The sequence below is a fragment of the Dasypus novemcinctus genome, chromosome 10 (genome assembly GCF_030445035.2).
Source record: "Dasypus novemcinctus isolate mDasNov1 chromosome 10, mDasNov1.1.hap2, whole genome shotgun sequence".
Lineage (NCBI taxonomy): Eukaryota > Metazoa > Chordata > Mammalia > Cingulata > Dasypodidae > Dasypus > Dasypus novemcinctus.
The window spans coordinates 87,759,100-87,767,105 of record NC_080682.1 but is presented as its reverse complement, the minus strand read 5'-3'; the positions used below and the strand labels follow the sequence as shown (position 1 = coordinate 87,767,105).

Below are 8,006 nucleotides of genomic sequence, written 5' to 3'. Positions count from 1 at the left end.
ATGTGTTCATCAGCCTGGTAAAGGAGGTCTGTGTAAGGCACAAAAATATCAACCTAGATTCAAAAGGTCCCAATTTATTGTTATGTATCGCTAAATAGACATTTACACTGTTTTGAGGCTCTGGGACCCAGTGGAGGCCATCCAGATTAAGTACATATCCTTAAAGCATTCCTTCTAAATGACAGTACTTTGTTATACAATGTAAAAGCAAAGGGCTTCTTGTATAAGATGACATTTATGCTGAATCTTGAAGAATGGGTAAGATTTTGGAGGGAGAAATCAGGGAAATGACATTTCAGATAGAGGGAACAGACTATAGAATGAGGAAAGTACAGTAACTAATGAGGAGTAGTGAGTTGACTAGTTTCCAGAAGAAGTGAAATTATGAGATAAAACTTGATGGTATTTTAGGGTCAATATTGGAAAATTTTGAATGCTGACTGATGAGAGAGTGAAGTAGGGGGCCTTTTGTGGATAGTTTCAAGGAAAGTGGATTTTCATTTTCAGTAAGGACTTGTACAACAGAGTTGTCTCATGAGAAAGCCATTACAGTTATGTGCATTAATTTTCTTCCTACCCACCTCCTTCTGACTGATTCCACAGACAATAGCCTCTCTTAACACAGCTGTTCCCTTGCCCTGTGAATAGGGTAGAAGAGACCTGAGGGACTTCACAGATTTTCAGAATTATAAGAAAAATGGTGTTGTGTGAGAACTAAAAGATACCTGAAGATACCACCTATATTATATATATATTTTTTAATTAGTTGAATTTCTGTCATTTCAATTATTATTCAGAAATATATGAGAAAATGTCACTGAAAAATCTCTGTGGTGTGTTAGGATTTGAAAGACATTTTTGTGTGTATTATGTTGGGTGATAGCTCCACAGAGCACAGAATCTTGGGATCTAAAGCAGTAGTCTCAAGATAATGGCATGCAGACCCCAGGACTCTCATTGAAATTTTCATAGAACTAAGCTCCAGTTTAAGGAATAGAGAGGACACTATCTTCTGTTTTAGGAGACTTTATAATTTCAGGTACAGAGTAGATTCACACAGACATTCACAGGGAATATTGTCTTTAAAATACCCACTGAATTATGAGATAAGTTAAATCATAGGAAAAATTGCTGAAAACCATTCTTGAGTTGTGCATCTATAATGTCTTTGTACAGCATGACAATTATCTGTTGAGCATTCATAAATTCAATTACGTAACATAATAAGTATTCTGTGTACACACACATTGCTAGGTGACATGGTCTTGCCCTCGTGATTCTTAAAACTTAAGAGAGCTTACAACTATCTTCAGTACATGTCCAAATAAAATAAATGGTAAGTAGAGTTATGAGAATATTTGAAAAATAGGAATTGTGCCAAGAAATAATAATGATAGTTTTCCAGTTGTTCAGTTAACCTTACTCAAAAAACTATATTCACTAGGCTTAGGTTGAAAGTTGGGGATACAAAATTTTTAAGCAGATCTCTGCCCTGTCTACTAAAGTAGTCAAGCTACTTAGAAAACTTCACCACAGTGAAATGGGATATGAACATAGCAGAAGAATGTCTAACACAGCTAAGTAGGTTTAGGGAGGCTTCCTTGTCAGGGTGACATTTGAATTATCTTTTCAAGAAAACAAGGTTTTCAGCAGACACAGTAAGGCAGGAAGTACATTGCAAGCTGGAGAAAACAGCACGTGTTAATTTGAAGAGCCAGAAAGGCACATGTTATGTTTGTGAAACAGTGGGGTGTCCCCGTATATGGGAGCTGGCCAGGTAAGCCTTTGAATGCCATGTTAGGACACTTGCACTGAGGGAGGATATATAATCATCTAGACAACCAAATGACTCTCCAGCTCCCAATGCCTGAATGTGAATATCATCTCCAATTACCAGCTGTAGCACCTTTGGAAAATTAAGTAACTCTCTAAGCCATAGTTTTCTTATACATGTACAGGCATAGTATTAGTTACTTACCTCTTCTGATAGCTTTGAGTATGTATGAGATTGTATACCTGAAGCATACATTAAAGGTTAGATTTTAACATTAGGGTGTCCAAAAGAGTTCTAGAATAGAGATGTAGTATGATCAGAGATAGAAAAGTAGATGAAGATAAGACTGGGAGAAAGAGAGATTAGAGGCTTTTACAAACATCCAAATGAATGTTAGACTGGAATGTAGGAGACATTTTGATCATAAAATCTGGAAAATATGAACATTATGATAGAATGAGAAGGCAAACAAATCCAATCTAGGGCCTGAAAATTTTGCAAAATTCTGATAGGAAGTGAAATGCAGGAGGAGAATATGAAACAAAGGGACATCAGTTGCAAAGGCTAGCAGCATGAGAGATCATGATGTCTTTGGAAAATAAAGAGTAATTACAATCTGCTTTGCATTTAGGCTAGGTGGAGGGATATAGAAGAAGTTAAGTCAGGAGCAACTTCTGGGGGTCAGTTTGTAAAGAGCATTGAGTGCTGTGCTGGGGTATTTGGAATTTTACCTTGTGAGCAGTGCATAACTATTAACTATTTTGACACTATTTGTGATAATATATCCCATACTTAGGAATCCAACCTCTTATCACAGTGTGGTACATGAAATAAATATGAAAGAGATTTATGACTAACAGGCATACACCCAAAGAAGCACCTCACTCACTCTGTGGGATATATCTGTGGTAATGGCAGAAAGAATTTAAAAAGAGATGTTGGCAGGCAGTATTTTGGAAGTGACTTATTGAAAATAAGGATGAAGGAGAAAAAAATGGAGTCAGATAGTAGCTGTCACAAATGGCTGTAAGTAATTTAGGTAGGAAATTTAAGAGAAAACTGATTTGTAGGGAATTATGGCCAATTCTGTTCTAAAATCTGGTATGCAATACTTGCAGGACATTCAGGCAATAGAAATATACTAAAGGAAATTTAGAGGTTATTGCTTATTGGAGGCTGGAACCGCATAATCACACACAAGGTAAATGGTAATTGAAGCAACAAGTGTGGAAAAGATTTCCCTTTAGTGGTAAAGCAGGAAACCTTGAGAGGAAAGAGATTTTATGTGGAGAGGTCTTAAAAGACAAGCCATATAGAATTGGTTGAAGGTTGCCTGGACTGATGAATTTCCCAGTTGAGGGTTTTTCTATTATCTATTCCCTGTGCCTGTGCCTGTAATGCTTTCCCCTGTATATTATATATATATATATATATATATATATATATATGTGTGTGTGTGTGTGTTGGCTGCTTATATAAGCATATATATAAGACATCTCCTTAGAGAAGGCTTCCTTGACTTCACAAACCAAAACAGTCATGGACTCTCATATCACTGAGGTCCTTTGTGTCTGGTTTCAGGCTATTTCTCATGAATAGAAATGTCTGGCACATCACAGGCATTTAGGCAATTTATATTAAATGAATTCATGGCCTCTGATCATTGTAACCACTCTGTACCTTTCTTTCATCTTATGTAAACATGAAAATGTAAATTCCATACACATAGACGTTAGAGGATTAAATGAGATAGCTCTAATATTTACCTGACATGATTCATCATGTATACTTTGCCCACAAGTGGATAGCGAATAAAATACATCAACTCCTTAACTAAAAATATGTTTTCTTCTTTGTCTTTGATCTTTGCAGATCTTACAGAATAATTTCCAACCAATGTTTCTTTTCTTTTCCCAAACCATTTCATTTCTCACCCCTGCTTCCTCACTATTTTTCTTTCCCTTCACCTTTTTTTTCCTGGTCTCTCCTATTTTTTTTCTTTATTTTTAAAGAAACTTTAGATTGAATAAATGTTTAAAAATATAGAGGATTCCCATGTTCTCCACACCTTCTCCCTCCCACACTTGCCACATTAACATCTTTCATTATTGTGGTACATTTACCACAATTGATGAACCACTTTGAATCATTGTTACCAACTGTGGTCTACATTTTTCATCATGGTTTGATCTTTGCACTACACAATTCTATAGATTCTGCCAAAATATATAATGACTTGCATCAGTCATTGTAATGTCATTCAGAACAATTCCAGTGTCCCCAAAATGCTCACATGTTATCCCCATTTTTCTGTCTCATTCCCCTCAGAACCTCCAATGACCACTGCCTCCATATCAGTGCCACAAGTTCTTCCATTAGTAAAACAACAGTAAATCTATGTGAGTCCATTGTTGTACTCCCCTTCATTTGTTTATTCTTCAGTCTTGAGGATTTTAGGATGGTGATGCACACTCTCCTTCTGAATGAGAGGGCACCCAGGTCCCAGGGGGCAGATGAATGCAACTGTCCCACCTGAAGTGGTTGACATTCTTTTTTGGGATGGATGCCATCCAATATCATCCTTTTGCTAGCAGTCCTGTGTGAGTCTGAAGCACTAGAGAGTAGGTGTTGGCTGCAACTCTACTGAGATTCAGGGCTCAACCAGCATATGAATAGCCGGAAGATTTATGTCTCTGGGACATATATTCAATTTGCATAATGCCAATTATAGGTTCAAATAGAAGGGACACTATTGTTATTGAACTAAAATGAAAATTTCATGCTGAGTCTTTAGATTATTTTTCTTTCCACTTGGAGTTTAATGGACAGTAGATTGGAAATAAGATTTTTGAAACTGATCTAAGGAAATTGAGTTGATTATTTTCAGGTCTATACTGCAAAGCTGTCACTTAACTACTATATCACCTGGAAAGGTCCTGGAGTTTCTGCCAATAACTCAAAAGTTTCTCAGAATATGATGACCAAAATTTGCCATTCTGGAATGAGATATTTCTCCAATATCATTTTTTTACAGCCAATCTGTTATATTAATCATTTGGGAAGGAACTTAACTAAAATGTTCTTAAAATATTGTCTTAAGGACTATCAAGACCAATTAGTATGATAGATAGAGAAAAAAGCAGAATTTACAATATTGAAAATAATTTATCCAGTATAATAATTGTCATACTTATCACCCTCATACTTAATGCAATCTGGAGAGTGCTGCTTAAGATAGAATTACATTGAAAGAAATGTCATAATCCTTTCAGAAATGTTTATTCTCCTTTACAGAATATTTTGAGGTATCATATTGATTTTGTTCATTTAATCAACAGTTAATTAAGAACTCCAAAATGCCATGCTGCCATTAAATGGCACAAAACATTTGAAAGTCTGTTGGGTGAGAACATAAGTGCTTTTCCTCATATTTCCCTTCTTTATACAAATCCTGTCTGCAAAGAAAAGAAATAAAGATTGCTTAGGTAATCGGGCTATGAGAAGATATTTGAGCCTACTCTGTAGCATTTCTATAGAATCTCCTACTAGAATCTTTTTCCTCATGACTCAGCCCCCTCATCTTGGGATCAACCAGGTACATTTTATGCCCTTATCCGAGGATATCTCATTGAGATTTGACTTACTCTTGCTTGGGGACACTTGATTTAAGGCCTGGTGACACCACTGCAGAATAAGGTCTTTGTGATCATCTCATAGTCTTGACCTCAAGCACCTCTGCATCTCGTGTGGAGAGCTGCTGATTCCACCATGAGGATGGACAATCATACAACAGCAAGTAAATTCTTTCAGCAGGGATTTTCCAGTTTTCCAGACTTGCAGGTTCTCCTATTTGTGATGATTCTCTTCTCCCATGTGACCATCCTAACTGCAAATCTGTCCATAATAGTGGCCATCAAACTCAATCACAACCTTCACACCACGATGTACTTCTTCCTCTGTGGCTAGTTCTTTTCAGAAACCTGTACCACTATAGTAATCATTCCCCGTATGTTGGACTTGTTAGACAGTAAGACGATTTCTTTCTTGGAGTGTTTTTCTTTTTGGCATAGCAGGTAATAACTGCTTTATCATGACTTCCATGTCCTATGACCATTACATTGCCATCCATAACCCGCTGCACTATCCCATGCTATAACCAGAAAGGTCTGCTTTCAGCTGATGATGCCCTCTTGGGTGGTTGTTTCTGGTGTCCCTGTGCATTATGATCATAGTATCCAATTTGTCATTTTGTGACTCTAAAACTATCCAGCACTTCTTCTGTGACATCACATGTGTGGTCTCCCTGCTTGTGATTCTACTTCCCTTTATGAATTAATAATTTTTGTTCTCACTGCATTTGTGCTGTGGGCAGCTTTATTTCCTTTATGATTTCTTATATCTTCATTGTATCTATAGTTGTGAAGATGCCCTCTGTAAAAGATAGGTATAAGGCGTTTTCATCTTGTTCCTCCCACCTGACTGTGGTGTCCATATACTATGGATTTGTTTCTGTTGTTTATTTGAGACCAAAGAAGAGAGGCTTATTTCATGAGGATATGTTGATGGTTGTGACATACATACTGCTGACACTTCTGCTTTACCCCATTGTTTATAGTCTAAGAAACAAAGAAATGCAGCTAGCCCTGAGGAAAGTTCTAGGAAATGCAAATTGTTTTATCCATCAAATGGCAAATAAAAGAACCATGAAAATTTAGAAATTGTTCAGAATTTTTATAAATAAAAGTAGGGAAAAAGGAATATTTCCAACATAAATAACTTCTTGTAGGAAAAAGTAAAATATTGTCTAATAGCTGCATATATCCTGGCAGTACCATTTTCCTAGTACAAAACGAGATGCAGTTTTAAATTATTTTAAAGCTTATAACACACACACATATATGTAGTAAACTTAAAGCATATTTTGGAACATAGTATTCCATACAGTAGTTGCCTTTGGAGAAGGAAGAAAATTATACTAAGAAGGAAGAGAAAGAAATAATAAGAAATGAGAGAGAAGGAAAGAAAGAGTAAGAGAAAGGAAGGCAGGGAGGGAAGAAGGGAGAAAGGGAAGAGGGGAAAAAAGAAGGAAGGAAATATTAATAATTTACTTTATTAAAAAAGGGAGAAAGCACCAACACACTAAGTTAGAATAGAGAATAAGGAAATGAGCATAATACAGATAAATTAAAAGCATCCCTCTGATTTATTGGACTCACTGTGGTCAGCTTACAGGGAGGTGAAGAAGATCAACCACCACACCAGGGAGCCAAGAATGCCTACAACTGCAAGCAGGAGAAATGCATCCATCATCCATGTGGAATCTAAGCCCCCCACTTGATGTAGAGGGGGACTGGACTTAACCATCCCAGGGTCCACAAGTGGAGGAATAAAGTACAGATTAGAGTGGACTTACTGGTGTTCTGCTGGGGAACTATTACGACTAGTAAGGGAAGAAATTGTAAGATTGATGTGGAGAAAGTGGCCACGGTAGCTGCCAATGATAGGGAGAGGGAAGAAGAGATATGATGTAGGCGCATTTTCAGGATTTGGAGTTGTCCTGGGTGGTACTGCAGGGACAGATGCTGGACATTGTGTGTCCTACCATGGCCCATTGGATGGACTGGGGGAGAGTATAGACTACAATGTAGACCACTGTCCATGTGGTGCAGCAGTGCTCCAAAATGTATTCACCAGGTGCAGTGAATGTGCCACAATGATGGAAGAGGTTGTTGATGTGGGAGGAGTGGGGTAGGGGGGATGGAGGGATATGGGGACCTCATATTTTTTGAATGTAACATTTAAAAGAAAATAAAGAAAAAAAAACTTTAAAAAGCATATTAAAAATAGTTTTGTGATTGCTCTTTTAGTGTCATCTTGGCTAGGTTATGATGTCAAGTTGTCAGTCAAACACTGGCCTTGATGTAGCTGTGGAGGTATTTTGCAGATCTGATTAGCATCTATAATCAGTTTACCCTAAGTAAAGTTGATTACCTTTGATAATATGGTCCTCATCCAATCCGTTGAAGGGCTTGAGAGCAAAGAAATGAAGATTCCAAGAAGAAGAAGAAATTTTATCTCAACACTGCAACATCAATTCCCCTTGGAATTTCCATCCAGTCTCCCCAACAGATTTTAGGCTCAAAAGTGCAACATCACTCTTACTGCAATGCCCAGTCTGCTGATCAGCCCTTTAGATCTCAGCCTTGCCAGCTTCCACAATTTTGTGAGTCAA

At 37.2% G+C, this 8,006-nt stretch overlaps 1 pseudogene; it reads left to right on the top strand.

Moving 5' to 3' along the window:
* The first annotated feature begins 5,548 nt into the window (after nt 1–5,548).
* LOC101424132 (olfactory receptor 10R2-like) lies at nt 5,549–6,489 on the top strand (annotated as a pseudogene).
* Nucleotides 6,490–8,006: the final 1,517 nt, after the last annotated feature.